The sequence below is a fragment of the Ornithorhynchus anatinus genome, chromosome 13 (assembly GCF_004115215.2).
Source record: "Ornithorhynchus anatinus isolate Pmale09 chromosome 13, mOrnAna1.pri.v4, whole genome shotgun sequence".
Lineage (NCBI taxonomy): Eukaryota > Metazoa > Chordata > Mammalia > Monotremata > Ornithorhynchidae > Ornithorhynchus > Ornithorhynchus anatinus.
In genome coordinates this window covers 2,641,535-2,656,586 of record NC_041740.1, presented here as the reverse complement: position 1 = coordinate 2,656,586, position 15,052 = coordinate 2,641,535, and the positions used below count along the sequence as shown (strand labels likewise).

General features: G+C 53.7%; 1 long non-coding RNA gene across 1 annotated transcript; it reads right to left on the bottom strand.

The window, feature by feature from the left end:
- Window positions 1-11,574: 11,574 nt before the first annotated feature.
- LOC120638766 lies at window positions 11,575-14,034 on the bottom strand. Its single transcript, XR_005660694.1, has 2 exons — window positions 13,386-14,034; window positions 11,575-12,081 (listed from the first exon to the last, which is right to left on the bottom strand). It is a non-coding gene; the product is annotated as an uncharacterized LOC120638766 (long non-coding RNA).
- Between the last annotated feature and the right edge of the window lie 1,018 nt (window positions 14,035-15,052).

Here is a 15,052-nt window from a genome sequence, read left to right as displayed (position 1 = left end):
GAAATATTCTTTAACACCCCTGCTAAAGGAGTGCAGCTAATTAGGAAGTTAATGAGCAAACCCTTTCAACTGGATTTAATCAGTTCCCCCTGGCAATGTGCCTGGAGCGCCGTGGCTGACCCCGGAGAGATCCAAAGGGACTGGAAAGGGAAAGAGGATAAAATTGGAATCCCCGGAGAGATGGAGGGAGGGGAGGATGGCGGAGGTGGGGCGGGGAACAGCGGTGGCCTGAATTCGGTGATCCAGACTTCTTCCCTCTTCTTGGATGGGAAGCGGGGGCGGGCTCCCCGAGGGGTCTGGGAACGTTCGGGAATAATTTCAATCTGTCGATCGATAGCCGTGAGGGCACAACAGGATAAACAGACGTGATTCCCCGTCCTCGAGGAACTTACAACCAAGGCGGGGTGGAAAGCCACAGAGCACAGATAGCAAGGAGGTGCTATAATTATTATCATGAATAAGAATGATGACAATGGCGGTCCGGGCGAAGCGCTTACTGTGGGCCAAGCACGGGGGTGGGCACAAAATGATCAGGTCAGACCCAGTCTGTGTCCCTCTGGGGGCTCACGAGTATAAAATGATGTCTTCGAGAGCTTCGGGAGCAAGTGTGAGTACCCAAGGGCTGAGGTGGTACAGGAAGTCCTCGAGAGGCAGCTGTGAGTTTGTGTGAGGAGCACTGGGTGGGGAGATGAGAAATCGAGGAAGGTGCCTATTGGAGACGTGATTTCAGAATTAACGAGACGCCGCACGGCCTAGTGGACAGAGCCCGGGGCCAGGGAGTCAGAGATCTTGGGTTCTAATAATAATGTTGGTATTTGTTAAGCGCTTACTATGTGCAGAGCACTGTTCTAATGCCGGCTCTGCCACTTGTCTGCTGCGTGACCGTGGGCAAGTCGCTTCACTCCTCTGGGCCTCAGTTACTCCTCTGGAAAATGGGGGTTGAGACTGGGAGCCCCACGTGGGACAGGGACCGTGTCCAACCCAATTAGTCTGTATGCACCCCTGCGCTTAGTACGGTGACTGGCACATGGTAAGCGCTTAACAAATACAATTATTATTATTCTAAATCTGAACCTTCAAGACACATTGGTGTTAGGCAGCGTGGCCTAGTGGAAAGAGCACAGGCCTGGGAGTCAGAAGGTCCTCGCTCTGTCACTTGTCTGCTGTAATAATAATGATTATGGTATATGTTAAGCTCTTACTATGTGCCAGGCACTGTTCTAAGAGCTGGGGTAACAAGCAGCGTGGCTCAGTGGAAAGAGCACGGGCTTTGGAGTCAGGGCTCACGAGTTCGAATCCCAGCTCTGCCACTTGGCGGCTGTGTGACTGTGGGCGAGTCACTTAACTTCTCTGTGCCTCAGTTCCCTCATCTGTAAAATGGGGATTAAAACTGTGAGCCCCACGTGGGACAACCTGATTCCCCTATGGCTACCCCAGCGCTTAGAACAGTGCTCGGCACATAGTAAGCGCTTAACAAATACCAACATTATTATTATTACAAGATAATCGGATCGGACACAGTCCCCGTCCCATGTGGGGCTCACAGTCTTAATCCCCATTTTATAGATGAAGCAACAGAGGCCCAGAGAAGTGAAGTAACTTGCCCAAGGTCACCCAGCAGACAAGCGGCGGAGCCGGGATCAGAACTCATGACCCTCTGAGTCCCAGGCCCGTGCTCTATCCACTAGGTGACGAAGGGGCATCACCTTGCCCCTTCCTACCTCTCCTCCCTTCTCTCTTTCCACCGCCCTCCCCGCACGCTCCGCTCCTCCGCCGCCCACCTCCTCGCCGTCCCTCGGTCTCGCCCGTCCCGCCGTCGACCCCCGGGCCGCGTCCTCCCGCGGTCCCGGAACGCCCTCCCTCCTCACCTCCGACAATCTGATTCTCTTCCCCTCTTCGAATCCCTACTTAAAGCTCACCTCCTCCAAGAGGCCCTCCCAGACTGAGCTCCCTCCTTTTTTCCCTCTGCTCCCTCTACCCGCCCCTTCACCTCTCCGCAGCTAAACCCTCTTCTCCCCCCTCTCCCTCTCCTCCTCCCCCTCTCCCGTCCCACCCCCTCGGCACCGTACTCGTCCGCTCAACTGTATATATCTTCATCACCCTATTTATTTTGTTTATTTTGCTTAATGAGATGTACATCACCCCGATTCTATTTATTTGCCATTGTTTTTATGAGATGTTCTTCCCCTTGAATCTATTTATCGCCATTGTCCATGTCTGCCCGTCTCCCCCGATTAGACCGTAAGCCCGTCAAAGGGCAGGGACTGTCTCTATCTGTTGCCGACTTGTACATCCCAAGCGCTTAGTACAGTGCTCTGCACACAGTGAGCGCTCAGTAGATACTACTGAATGAACCAATAGGTCACGCTGCTTCTCGTAAATCACCTCACTACTCTGGGTCTCAGTGATCTCCTCGGTAAAATCCCCCGATTAGACTGTGAGCCCGTCAATGGGCAGGGATTGGTCTCTCTCTGTTGCCGAACTGTCCATTCCAAGCGCTTAGTCCAGTGCTCTGCACACAGGGAGCGCTCAATAAATACTATTGAATGAACGAATGAATAAAACGGGGATTAAATCCTACTCCCTCCTACACAGACTACGAGCCCTATTGTGGGTACAGGGATGTGTCCAACAGATTATCACGTAGCTCGGTACAGCGCTTGGCACAGAGTGAGCACTTAAGGAACAACAACAACAAAAAGGAATTTTGTCTCAAAGCGATTTAGAAAATCATACCCAGGTGGTCACCATAAATTAGCTTCCGACCCGCACGTCCTTGGACCGGTGAATATTAGCTTCATCTCCCGGGCAGTCTCCGGTTGCTTGATTGAAGTCTAAGAGAATTCTGGGCGGGCCCCACTAATCACATCAGGGCTAATTATCATTCTTGGGGGAAAATCTGTTCCCGGAGGGGCAAGACGGACGGCATGAGCCACCGGACAGTCTAGGATCCAACAGAATTCCCTCCCTGAAAATCGGAAATGGAAATAAATCTTTGGCTCACCCCCAGATGGCTTAGGCCAAGGTTAGAGAAGCAGGATGGTGTAGCGGATAGAGGTCGGGCCTGGGAGCCAGAAGGTCCTGGGTTCTAATCCTCACTCTACCAAGTCACTTCACTTCTCCATGCCTCCGATACCTCATCTGTAAAATGGGGACTGAAACTCTGAGCCCCACGGGGGGCACGGACTGGGTCCAACCTGATTTGCTCGTATCTGCCCCAGCATTTAGTACGGCGCTCCCCCACAGTAAGTGCTTACCAAATACTATTTTTAATTGAAATAATTAAGAGAAGCAACATGGATCAGTGGAAAGGAGCCCGGGCCTGGGTTCGAATCTCGGCTCTGCCACCTTTCCGCTGTGTGACTGTGGGCAAGTCACTTCACTCCTCTGTGCCTCAGTTACCTCATCTGGAAAATGAGGATTAAGACTGTGAGCCTCACGTGGGACAAACTGAAGACCCCGTATCTACTCCGGCGCTTAGAACAGCGCTCTGCACATAGTAAACGCTTAACAAATACCAACGTTACTATTATTAATTGACTAATTGGTGGGCAGGGATCGTCTCTATCTGACTCTGTTGTGTTGCCCTCTCCCAAGCGCTTAGAACCGTGCTCTGCACCTATTAAGCGCTCAATAAATATCAGTGATTGGAAGGACAATATAAAGGACATCAATCAGTTGTCTTTATTGAGGGCTTACTGGGTACAGAGCATTGTACTCCGTGCTTGGGAGACGACAGTGCAAGAGATGATAGATCCGTTCATTCATTCACTCAGTCGTATTTATTGAGCACTTACTGTGGGCAGAGCGCTGTACTGAGCGTTCCCTGCCCGCCAGGAGCTTACAGCGTAGAGGATGTTGTGAAATACCAAGGGCCGGTCCTTCCGGTGTTCCATCGCACGGAGAGGGCTTATCTCGCCCCGGTTTAATTATGCAACTGACGCAGCCTGGTTCGCGGGGGCTGGGTATCAGACACTTGAAGCTCCCCGACTGCAAATTCGCCGGGCATCGGGCAAGCTCCGTTTGCCCGCTTAACCCGAGGAAGCTGTCGAGGGAGGGGAGGAAACTGAAGCCCAGAGAAGTGAAGCGACTCGCCCGAGGTCACCCAGCAGAGGCGGCGGGACTGGGATTAGAACCCGGGCCTGGGCTTTCCGCACTAGGCCGTGCTGCTTCCGAGCCTGGAAAGGGAGACCTTTCAGGTTGGGATTCCTCTTGAAACAGTCTCTCTCTCATTCTCTCTCTCATGGCTTGGCCCTCAAGTTGCACCAACCGGCGGGCAGGAGGCCCAGGGTGCCCGACGTCCAGCTGTTTCAAATCTGATGCTGAGCTCCCTGAGCCGTTCCTCCGCCGAGTTCAAGAGGACAGGGGGGATTGACTCCCTTTCAGACGTTCTCCCTCTGGGTTGTCTGGAATTCCCGGGGCATTTTGTGCGGGAGCGCTGCCGGGCCTCGGCGCTAATCACCGGTTCTCTTTTCGGGCCCGGGTTCCGCTCAGCTGCACGGATCGGGCCCGCCCGAGGGCACGTCCTCGGTTCCAGGAACTCGGGCCGGGGACGGAATTCGGCTGGGACTCGTTCAGGGATGAGCGACGACCGGACTCTTTGGGGTCGGGGGCCGGAGCCCCTATTTTACGCCTGGTCTGAATCTGCCGGAGGTCAGTTTTTTTCTCTCCCTAGAAGGCTCTGCCCTCCGGCTCTCCCCCTACACCACGATATCAGGATCCGGGGAAAGGGAATGGAGTCCTACACCCAAGCCCATTCGAGGGTTTGAGTTCGAGCCGTTTTGCCAGTAGCTTGCATTGTGCCTTTAACTCCTCGTGGGGCCTTGGGCGGATGCTCCATTGACGGGTTGCCTGGCGCAGTGGCTAGAGCCCGGGCCTGGGAGTCAGAAAGCCATGGGTTCTAATCCCCGCTCCGCCACTTGTCTGCTGTGTGACCTTGGGCGAGTCACTTTGCTTCTCTGGGCCTCAGTTACCTCCTCTGTAAAATGGGGATTGAGACCGTGAGCCCCGCCTGGGGCCGGGACGGTGTCCAACCTGATATGCTTGTCTCCACCCGAGCACACAGTACAGTGCCTGGCACATAGTGAGCGCTTACCAAATACCATAATTATTATTCATTCACTCACTCACTCGTATTTATTGAACGCTTACTGTGTGCAGAGCACCGTATTAAGCGCCTGGAAAGTACGATTCAGCCAAGTTAATCAGTTACCTGATACAAGTTAATCGGGTTGGACAAAGTTCTTGCCCCACGGGAGGCTGCTGAAGTAGGAAGGGGACCAGGGAGGGACTCCCCATTTTACAGCTGAAGAAACTGAGCCCCAGAGACGTTAACCCGAGGAAGACACCCGAGGAAAACACGGGCTGGAGTCGTTTATAATGTAACGAACGGAGAAGACACGGCTTTATTTTCGGAAATGCTACTTAAGTAGAAGAAAAAAAAAGAAGACCGTGTAAAAGAGCAACCGAGACTGTAATGGAACCACGGTCTTGGAGGATCCACAGAAACCTCTTGCCCAGAAGTGACATACTGAGGTCACACAGAAGCCAAATCGTCTTTCCCGGCCTTTGCGAAGTTACAGGCTAAGCGAGGAGGGCATCCTGGTGGCCACGGGCTCTCCACTGCCCCTCCTGAAGCCGGCCCTTAGGCTTCAAGGACAGTGCTGTGTGCCAGCCCGCCGGCTGGATCCAAGAGAATGACGTCTGCTCCCGGGATCAGCAGTTCCAGGGAGGAAATGCCTTCTGTCTCAAGAGAAGGAGGGGAGGGAAACGGGGAAGGGGGGGGGGGGCGGGGACAGGAGGGCCAAAGAACAGACAGTGCAAAGCAGGAACTCACATTCTCCCTCTCCTGAGGGCGCTAACTCACGGAAAATTTCATCTGGACTTTGACAGAACTAGGACTACGGTGGGGGGAAAAGAATGCATCTGAGATAAGGAAGGATCCTAAACCCAGGTGATCCCACGCGGCTGCCGTGCAAAAAAATGATCGGGTTCCACCACAACGTAGTCAAGTACTTTGTGGGGCTACTAAGGGGGGAAGACGCTCTTTATTCCCGTCTTTGAGGCCCCTATCGATAGGGTGGGGCATAACCCAATTTTCAGACCTTTTGGGGCACCGTCGATCAATTAATCGGCTCTCTTGGGCGTTCCTCTTCACCCGGTCAAGACAGTCCCTTAGAGCACCAGGGTCACATGGCGAGGCAGGACCTGAATTAATGAGCTGTCGATTTTCATCACCATCATCATCGGGACCAGTTGTATTTATTGAGCACTTACCGTGTGCAAAGCGGCGTTTGGGGGAATACAACAGCTGGCAGACCCATTCCCTGCCCGCTAGAAGCCCCGGGCAGCCGACCCCCGCGGTCGAGGGGGCTCGGGGGTCCCCTCGGCACCCCGCTAGCCAGGGAACTGGGCGATCCTCTGGGGCCCCAACTGCTGACCCAATCCCGTCACGTTCGGGTTTCGCGTGGGCAATCCCGGGCACCACACTTGGGGCAGAGGCCGGGCCGAGAGCCGGGCCAGGCAGGAAATGGTGGAGGACACCGGTACGCTCCTTGTTACGTTGTCCTCTCCCAAGCCCGGGCTCTTCCCACTAGGCCGCACTGCCTCTCGGCTTCGTATCGCACCTCCCATTTGGCGGGGGGGGGACCACCGCTCCATAAATCCCACCGATAAATTGCCTTTTTTTTGGTTCCTCGGGCCCCAGATTCACGAGAACCCTTCCGCGCCGCCCCTTTCCGCCCTTGCCCCTCCCGCCAAGCCCGAGGGGATTCCGGGGTGACCGGCGGGGACCGGTCCACCGACCGTCCGGAAACGAAACCCTGCCTCCGTGCTGATGCTGGGTAGGGAGAGAGCCGACCGCTTCAAAAAAAAAAAAAAAAAAAAAAAACCCACAACAAAAAAAAATCAGCCGCAGCCGCTCAAAGAGGAGCGGTGGAAGCGGACGGAGAGGGCTGGGGAGGAGGATTCTCGGACCTGGCGTCCAGCCCACACGAGAGCTGACCTCTAGTTGGGGGCGAGCCACGCGGGCCTGAGGCGTTGTGCAGGTCTTTTAGACTGGAAGCTCGCTGTGGGCAGAGAACGTGTCCGCTCCCGAGCGCTTGATAAATGCTCTGCCCGTACTAAACGCTCAATGAGTACCATTAACTGAGTATTCTCAGACCCATCCAAGCACGCCTGAGGCCTTGTGCGAGAATGCCTGAGGCGGGAAGCGAAGGAGAGAGCCGGGGCCTGGGAGTCAGAGGGCCCGGGTCCTGATCCCCGTCCTGCCGCTCATCTGCCGTGTGACCCCGGACAAGTCAGTTCACTTCTCCGGACCCCCGTTACCTTGTTTGTAAAATGGGGATTCAGTACCCGTTCTCCTTCGTACTTGGATTGTGAGCCCTGCGTGGAACAGGGCCTGTGTCTGACTTGCTTACCTCATACGGTCCCCAGCACTTAGGACAGCAGTGCTTGACACACAGTAATCACTTAAATACCAGAACGACCACAGTTGTTATTAAATAAGATTCAAGTAATAGGCCACTTAGGAGCAGTCTGGCCTAGAGGAAAGAGCTGGGCCCGGGATCGAATCCCAGCTCTGCCACTTGTCTGCTGAGTGACCCCGGGAGAGTCACTTAACTTCTCCGCGTCTCGGTTCCCTCTGCGAAATGGGGGTTCGACACCTGTTCCCCTCCCTACTTCAACTGTGAGCCCCGGGTTGGACCTGAGGATCTTGCCTCGACGCCAGCGACTAGTCCGGAGTAAAGCGCTTAACGAATACCATTTTGGAAGAGTTAAGCGGCGCCGGTCGTCCGTCCGCCGGAGGCTCTCCGGAACAACCACTCCGTGCTCTCCGTTGTTTTTCAGCCCGCAGAGATTCCCGGAGGCCCCAGATCCACGGTGCCCCCGACGTCCCTGTTTTCACGTTAAAAGTCATCCTGACCATTCCTTGCTGGGCTCCAATTTCCTCTCCAGCAGTGGGGAAGGAATTTTCCCTGGCTGCTATTTTTAGAAAAGCCCTGTTGTTTCTTCATCCAAACAAAAGATTCCTGCCGCTCAACTACCCTTCTTTTTCCCCACGGCCTTTTCTCTTCCCATCTGCGATCCGTGTGGATGCGTCTGTATGGTGGGGGGCGGCGGGGGAGACCACAGGAGGAACTGGGGTCGGGTCTTCTAAAACCAAGTGGGCATCGCTTCCGCTGCCCGACCAGTGACCCCCCTCCGCCCTGATGACCTCTCCCTGCCACTCCCTGCTTAGAGAAACGAGCCACAACCCATAAGTAATGTCTGTTCATAACGGAAGCTAAAACCATCACTGCTAGGAGAGGGTCGGGTTTTTTCTTTTCCCCAAATGGTATCTGCTCAGTGCTTACTATGCGCCAGGCACTGTACTAAGCGCTGGCGTAGATACAAGATCATCAGGTTGGACACAGTCCCTTATCCCTCCGGGACAGCCTTAATCCCCATTTTACAGGTGAGGTGACTGAGGCCCAGAGAAGTGAAGAGACTTGCCGAAGGTCCCACGGCGGTAAATCGGCGGGATTTTTTTTGTGCGCTTACAACGGATAGAGCTCATGGGGGGGTATAATAATAATGTTGGTATTTGTTAAGCGCTTACTATGTGCAGAGCACGGTTCTAAGCGCTGGGGTAGATACAGGGTCATCGGGTCGTCCCACGTGAGGCTCACGGTTAATCCCCATTTTCCAGATGAGGTAACTGAGGCCCAGAGAAATGAAGTGACTCGCCCACAGTCACACAGCTGACAAGTGGCAGAGCCGGGAGTCGAACCCATGACCTCTGACTCCCAAGCCCGGGCTCTTTCCACGGAGCCAAATAAAAAACAGAATTAGCAGATGCATTCCCTGCGCTTAACGAATTTACAGTCTAGAGGCGGAGAAAGACATCAATAGGTATAAATAAGTAATTTATAAGACATAATTTAAACATAGGTACATTAGTGCTGTACATTGATTCTATTTAGTTGCCACTGTTTTTACGAGATGTTCTTCCCCTCGACTCTATTTATCGCCATCGTTCTTCTACGTCCGTCTCCCCCGATTAGACCGTGAGCCCGTCAAACGGCAGGGACCGTCTCTATCTGTTGCCGACCTGTTCATCCCAAGCGCTTAGTACAGTGCTCTGCACATAGTAAGCACTCAATAAATACTATTGAATGAATGAATGAATGGTAGAGCTGGATTTGGAATCCAGGTCCTCGGACTCTCAGGCCCGGGCTCTTTCCGCTGAGCTGCTTCTTATAATCTTTACCACTGGATTGTATTTTTTTTTTTTTTAAATGGCATTTAAGTGCCTAGTACGTGCCAGGCACCGTCCCGAGCACTGGGGTGGATACGAGCTAATGGGGTTGGACCCAGTCCCTGTCCCACGTGGGGCTCACGGTCTTAATCCCCATCTTCCAGACGAGGGAACTGAGGCCCGGAGAAGCGAAGCGACTCGCCCGAGGTCGTCCGGCAGAAGGGCGGCCTAGTCGGGTCCTTCTGGCTCCCAGGCCTGGGCTCTAACCGCTGGACCACACTGTTTCTGGTGGAGTTCTATGTGGAGTGTTTGACGAGCACGCCTGCCAAGCTCTGGAGTCCCAGCTCGGACCCTGCCCAGCTTGGCAGGGCCGAGAGCCCCGGGAGGGGATTTCAAAGGAGCCTGTGTAATGCGAGTCGCGGGTGAAAAGAATGTGCTACATGAAAAGCAACTGTTTTTCATCTCTGATGTCAGTCGCCTGTGTTGCTGCAGATTTACAGATCAGGAGCTCTGTCCCCAAAAGCCTGGAGTCAGAGGGCGGGGGTTCTAATCCCGGCTCCGCCGCTTGTCGGCTGTGTGACTCTGGGCTAGTCGCTCAGCTTCTCTGTGCCTCGGTCACCCCATCTGTAAAATGGGGACGGAGACCGCGGGCCCCACGTGGGACAGCCTGAGGACCCCGAATCTACCCCGGTGCTTAGAGAAGTGCTCGGCACATAGTAGGCGCTTAAGAAATGCCATTATTATTATTATTATTAGCTATCAGGAGGAAAAGAGAAGTCAGTGTAACTCTGCCCTCCGCTCTCCATCCAGACTTCCACCATGCTGATCCGGGCGCTTATCCTACCCCGCCTTGACGACCCCGTCAGCCTCCTCGCTGATCTCCGGGCCTTCTCCCCTCTCCAGACCGGGCGCCACTTTGCCGCCCGGATCGTTTTGCTGGAGGGATTATCTCTACCTGTTGCCGAACTGTACATTCCAAGCGCTTAGTACAGTGCTCTGCACATAGTAAGCACTCAATAAATACTACTGAATGAATGAAAATCACGTCTCCCCTCTCCTCAGAAGCCTCCAGGGGTTGCCTGAGAAGCAGCGTGGCTCAGGGGAAAGAGCACGGGCTTTGGAGTCCGAGATCATGGGTTCGAATCCCGGCTCCGCCACTTGTCAGCTGTGTGACTGTGGGCGAGTCACTTCACTTCTCTGTGCCTCGGTTACCTCATCTGTAAAATGGGGATTAAGGCTGCGAGCCCCACGTGGGACAACCTGATTCCCCTGTGTCTACCCCAGCGCTTAGAACGGTGCTCTGCACATAGTAAGCGCTTAACAAATACCAACATCATTATTATTCTTATTATTAGCGCCCCCTGCATCCAACTGAAACCCCTTCCCGGCGCGGGCTTTAAAGCACTCGATCGGCTCGCCCCCCTCCCATTTTCGCTGACTTCTTTCCTACAGCCCAGCCCACCTCCGATGCCAATGCTCCTCCCATGCCCACCTACTCACTGTACCTCAGTCTACCTCGCCCGCGTCCTCCCGCTGGCCTGGAAGCGCCTCCTCCTCCACATCCGACCGATCACACCCTCAAAGCCGCAATAAAATCCCAACTCCTCCGAGAGGCCTTCCCCGATCATCTAAGCCTTATTAAAATCCCACCTCCTCCGAGAGGCCTTCCCTGACTCCGTCCTCATTTCCCCTCCTCCCTCTCCCTTCTGCGTCAGCCTGGCACTTGGATCTGCGCCCTTTAAGCGCTCGATATCCCGCCTGAAACCAAACGAACCAGCCCACGGGCCTGATGAGAGCCACTGACCAAAAAGAGAAGCAGTTTCTTGGGGGTCAGGGGAAAAGGCGAAGACGAGAAGCGGCGTGGAAAGAGCCTGGACCTGGGGGTCGGAGGACCTGGGTTCTAATCCCGGCTCCGCCACCCGTCTGCTGTTTGGGCAAGTCTTTTCACTTCTCTGGGGCTCAGGTCCCCCATCTCTAAAATGGGGACTTGGACTGAGGCCTGCACGGGACGAGGACCGAATTCCAACTCATGCTCTTGTTGTAGTGGACGAGCACTAGCCTGGGAGTCCGAAGGTCATGGGTTCTAATCCCGGCTCTGCCATTTGTCTGCTGGGTGACCTCGGGCAAGTCACTTCTCACTTCTCTACGCCTCAGTTACCTCACCTGTAAAACCGAGGTTAAGACTGTGAGCCCCACAGGGGTCAGGAACTGTGTCCAACTTGATCTGCTTGTACCCCAGCGCTTAGTATAGTGCCTGGCACAGAGTAAGCACTTCATATATACCATTATTATTATTACCCCAGCGCTCAGTACAGTGCCTGGCACATAGTAAGCACTCAAATACCAATTTTTTTATTATTATTAAATAAAAAGGAAAGCAAGCATATTCCAGATTCCCAGGGGTTGGGGGGGAAAAGGTGGAGGCATAAAGGGAAGCAGCGTATTTCAGTTTCTCGGGGAGCGGGAGGAAAAGGTGGAGAGGCGAAAAGGGAAGAATGAACAGGAATGAGAGGCGGGGCGATATCCCTGAAGGCTTCCAAGCAAAACACAGAATTCCCATAGCACAGTTTCAAGAAAACAGCTTCTCTGCACACACTCCACGCAAAATCCCGGAATTAGACGGAGGAGGACTTCAAAACGGGGACTACGGAGGCTGATCAGCAGCACCCCAATCTGCAGGCCCCCTCCCCTATTTTGTGTCATTCACAGAAACCCCACAGTAATGGCTGTTTTTCCATAAACTGACTTCAGGAGAATCTTCGATCTTTGGATCGTCTCTTCTTTGGGACTCGCTTCCCGGCACCGTTGGAACAGAAATGGGTTCCGTTAGCTAGAGGGTTCAACTAAAGAAAAGGGAAATGGGCAGATCATTCTTTAAGACAATAATAAGCCCTGAGGGGGATACAAGCAAGAGTCCCCGGCCCACGAGGGGCTCACAACCTTAACCCCCATTTTACAGATGAGGGAACTGAGGCCCAGAGAAGTGAAGTGACTTGCCCACGGTCACACAGTAAACAAGCGGTGGAGCCGGAATTAGGACCCGGGGCCTTCTGACTCCACTAGAATATGCTGCTTCCAGAAAGTTAACAAATTGTGGTGATCGGATATAGTTTCTGCCTTCTCTGAGTGGGAGGAAAGACCTGAGAGGAGGCATGGCCTGGTGGAAAAAGTCTGGGAGTCTGAGAACCTGGGTTCTAATCCCGGCTCTGCCGCTTCCTTTCTCTGTGACCCCGGGCAAGTCAGGTAAACAATCAAAGGTATTAATTGAGCGCTTACTGTGTGCAGAACACTGTACTAAGCGCTTGGAGTGTACAGTACAACAGAGTTAGTAGACAATTCCCTGCCCACAGAGAGCTTCCAGGCTAGTCGGGGAGACAGATTTCAATATAAAATTAGTCTCTTTGCCTCAGATTCTTCACCTGTAAAATAGGGATTCAGTACCTGCCCAATGCTTAGTACAGTTGCCTGGCAAATAGTAAGCGCTTAATAAATACTATTAAAAAAACACCCAAAACACAATGAAAAATACACGCCCCACTAAACCTTAAAACCAGAAGCATGACACGAAGGAAAATCTAAACCGCCAAACTGGAGGCCGATTCCCTCGGAAGGTGCATCTCCAAACAATAATAATTACGGCATTTGTTAAGTGCTTAGTACGTGCCAGGCACTGTATTAAGCGATGAAATGTCCTTTCTTTGACCTAAACAGCACAGGAAGCGATGCTGCAGGCCAGCCAGGTGATCCATCAACAGTATTTACTGAGTGCTTGGGGGCGCAGAACACTGTACTAAGCACTTGGGAGAGGACAAAACAATACTCTAACAGTCACATTCCCCGCCCACAACGATTTGTAGTCTAGAACAGCCGGGTAATCCATCAGTGGTATTTACTGAGCGCTTATTGTGCGCAGAATACTGTACTAAACACCCAGCACACACATATTCCCCGCCCACGACGACTTACAGTCTAGAGCAGCCGGGTAATCCATCGATGGTATTTATTGAGCGCTTGCTGTGCGCAAAGCACTGTTCTAAATGCTTGGGAGAGGACAACAGAACACTATCTGATTCGGAACCCCCCCCCCCCCCCAAATGTCCCAGAAGCCGAGCGCGATCGAAGAGACGAGGACCTCAGTTCCACGTACCATGGCAGGGATCTGGACGGCCCGCAGTTGGCTGCCATGCCGGGAATGGTCTCCGTGGGCCAGGCTTTGTTCCTCATTTATCTGGGAGGAGGTGGGGCGCGTCCGACAGGCTGCGGGCCCCCACCCCCCACCCCACAGATGACCAGACCCCTCCCATTGCTTGTTTATACCAAAGGGGAGAAAAAAGGAAAAGGGAAAAAGGAAAACGCCTTTCCCGGGAACTGTCCTTTCTATTCAGCTTTGAAATCCTCCCTGTGTCTTAAACAGGATTTGCAGGAGGGGAGAGGGAAAAAAAGCCATTTTTCCAACTCCACCCTGACGCCCCCGAGAAAGGAAACCCGAGCTGCAGCTGAGATAAAGCATCCTGGGAACCGTGCCTGGGACCCACCGGGCCCTGTCTGAGCCTCTTTTCTGGAGGCTTAAAACTTGCCAAATTCGAACACCTGGAAGCACGTGCTCCTTTTAAAGCTCCTTTTTAAAAAAATGGTTATCTGTTAAGCACTTACGATGTGCCAGACGCTGTTCTAAGCGCCGGGGGAGATAGAACCCAGGTCCTTCTGACTCCCAGGCCCGCGATCCGTCCGCCGGGCCCCGCTGCATCACGGACTTGCCCGAGGTCACCCGGGAGGCCGGTGGCAGGGCTGGGCTTTGGAATCAGTAGACCGTAAGCTCCTTGCGGGCAGGGACCGTGTCTGTTTATTGCCTATCGGCCTCTCCCAAGCGCTTAGTACGGTGTTCGGCACACAGTAAGGGCTCAGTCAATCCCGACCGAATGAATCCGAACCTTCTGACCGGGGCTGGGGAAATCTGGCCCCAGAACGAACGCCGGCGCCTCACAACTCCGTCACTCTCTCTGCTTAGTGGGAAAGGTGACGGGGACACAGACAACCGGCGTGATTCATGCCGGGACAGGCCGGAGTCTTGAGTTCAGTGGATGCATTTTTCCGCTTACTCCTGTGGGTGTGTGGCAGGAATTGGCTTTCTTGGGGAAGCCAGCTGAAGGGGAGGAACCATTTCCTTTACAGTCAAACAATAAAAAAAAAAAAAACCCAAAAAACTGAAGGCCGGGAGGTAAGACCAGTGACATGGACAGAGCACAGGTTTGGGAGTCATAAAGTCACGCGTTCTAATCCCAGCTCCGCTCTTGTCCACTGTGTGACTGTGGGCAAGTCACTTCACTTGTCTGGGCCTCAGTGACCTCATCTGAAAAATGGGGATTGAGACGGTGAGCCCCGCGTGGGACAGGGAGCGTGTCCGACACGATTTGCTCGTCTCCACCCCAGCGCTTAGTACAGGGCCCGGCACAGAGCAAGCGCTTCGTAAACACCATCATTATCATCATCATCCTTCGGATCGCTCGTAGGGAACGGAAAGCTCCTTGAGGGCAGGGAAAAGGCCCCTGGGATACCCCCTCTAGACTGTAAACCCGTCCTCTAGACTGTCAGCTCATTGTGGGCTGGGAATGTGTCCGTTTATTGCTACACTGTCCTCTCCCAAGCGCTCAGTACAGTACTCTGCACGCAGTAAGTGCTCAGAGGAAGCCACTGAATTGAACTCCACACACTTTCTAGAACAATAAAATGGGGAGCCATCAGCTTTGGTGAAGCAGCAGAAAGGCAGGCCTGCGGTTGCTAAACGCTCTGGCAAATGTCGGGGCCAGGGAGGGC